Here is a 2,150-nt window from a genome sequence, read left to right on the forward strand (position 1 = left end):
GAAGGCCCCGCACCTCTCTACAGCTCCAAGGAGCACAGCTCTGGGTGAGGGGTGTTGTCCTATCTGTACTTCTACTCTGATCTCTGGAGTGACTCTGGCTCTACCAGGGAAAAGCCAGACATTGGCTCCAATCTTATTAATTGAGGAGAAAGCAGACTGAGAAAAATCATGTTTTTATTAACTAATATTACACTGGGGGAAATAGAAGACAAGGAAATTTTAGTGATCTGAAATGGATAAAGCCAAGGTAAATCAAGTTGGGCATGTCTGCCTGGAAATATTAATAAACTGATGTATTTATATTGCTGAGGATATAAATGATGATTGTACTGGACACATACATTAATAGGATGTGGGAAACAGGGGCCCAGAGGTCTGGTTGACGGCCGTGGTGGAGAAACAAGTCTGAACAAACTTGGACTTGTCATGTCCTTGGCAAACCGAGTGAGTCGCCCCGCCTAGGCTGCCCCTCCCTCCGTGCCTCCCCTCAACGGTCATGCCCCCTTTTCCCACGCCCCTAGCCTTCTCTATAAAACACCTGGTAGTTCCTCAATAAAGTAGATCTGCGCCATCAGCCTGGTCTCCGGTGTCTCTTTCTTCACCGTGCCGCTGCTTGCCACGGGCCCAAGTCCATCGACCCAAGAAGTCTCTACCCTCAAGTGGGGCCCAAACAGGGAAGCCCCCCTCCCGGGAATCGGTAAGTGGCCCCCGCCCTCAACATGGGCTCCCCGCTTTGTAAGGAACAGCACCCACAGGCACGGGCTCCTGCTGCTCTCTTACGCGTTAGACATTGTAAAATCTCTTGTAAAACTTTCTCCCAATATTGGGGATTGCTCCTTCCCTTTAATCCTTGGCTCAAAACTGCCAACCTGTGGGACCCACAAACATGGTCCTGGAGGGTCCAAATGGCGGAAAAACAGGAAGGAAGAATCTTTCCCATAGGGCTTCAGCCTGCCTTACTTACTATCCAAGCTTACTTAACAGGCTCAGAAAGCATCACTGGGGAGGATTCAGAAGCCTTCCCTCTTCTATTGGACTTCACTGCATGTGCCTCAGCAGCCCTGGATGCCGAGCCTTCCCTCATGGAACAACTCGAGAGGGATCTCTCCCTGCTGGCACCCCACCCATCAGAGCCAAGTGTCAAAAAAAACCCGAGGCCAGATGTTGTAAAATCCTTAGCTCCCCAGCCTAATTCAAAAGGTATATATCCCTCTCCGTCCACTTAAAACAAGAGCCAAAGATGGCACCGGACGAAAACTCTGCGCCCAGAGCTGCTTCCTCTTTTTCAAACAACAAGCCCTGCCCCATGATGAAGGCACAAGTTAACTGGGATGAGCTTCCGGCTTATCCTATAGTGCCACCTGCTGGCAATACTCAGACAACACACCCAAAAGATCCATGGGAGGACTACCATAATAAAAAAGAAATAAAATTAGAAACAGCTCAACAATGGGGCGACTATTATGAAGGACTCTGCAAGATAAGGGATAGCCAAGCAAAAAATTGGGAACAATGGGAAACTGAGATAAATGATATGTTTCCTGTAAATTTACATCAAAATCCTGCATGCCCCTTAAGATAGTATCCCCAAGAACATTCCACTCTTAAATGCTTGAGAGAAGCCGTTAGGGAAGAAGGCCTTCAAGGCCTGTTTGCACAACACTTAATTGAAACAATTAGCATGGAAATGAACTGCCCCACAAACTGGAAACAACTGGCTAGAGCTGTCCTTACTGGCGGACAATACCTAGACTGGCTGGCTATGTTTAAAAATGAATGCGAACAGGCCGAGCAGGCTCCCCCAGCCCCGTGTGCCTTAAGCCAAGATAGGGAATGCACCAGGAGTGCCAGGGCTCGTGGGTTCGAGTCTGTGCTGGACGCACAACACCATGATTCCCAGCTGAAATGCGTGCAGAGAGCCAGGCACCACCCATCTAATCCCTGAGGACAGAACGCGAGAACAAAGACACCGAGGACATTACAGACTGAGTTGGTGGGGCACAGAGAGGCCCAGGGGATGGGCGGGGTGAGCAGGCTCTCTGAGCCAGCCGGAGCAGGCTCCCCCAGTCCTGCGCACCTTGTGCCGATACAGGGAGTTCTCCGTAAGCGGTAGGGCTCATGGGTCCGAGTCTGTGCTGGACGCACACCAC

The 2,150-nt window shown here is 50.3% G+C and overlaps 1 pseudogene; it reads right to left on the bottom strand.

The window, feature by feature from the left end:
- The window catches only part of LOC102017129, a 45,811-nt pseudogene that overhangs the window by 5,435 nt on the left and 38,226 nt on the right, over positions 1–2,150 (bottom strand).

This window comes from Chinchilla lanigera, unplaced genomic scaffold, assembly GCF_000276665.1.
Source record: "Chinchilla lanigera isolate Chin_1 unplaced genomic scaffold, ChiLan1.0 scaffold00085, whole genome shotgun sequence".
NCBI classification, from domain to species: Eukaryota; Metazoa; Chordata; class Mammalia; order Rodentia; family Chinchillidae; genus Chinchilla; species Chinchilla lanigera.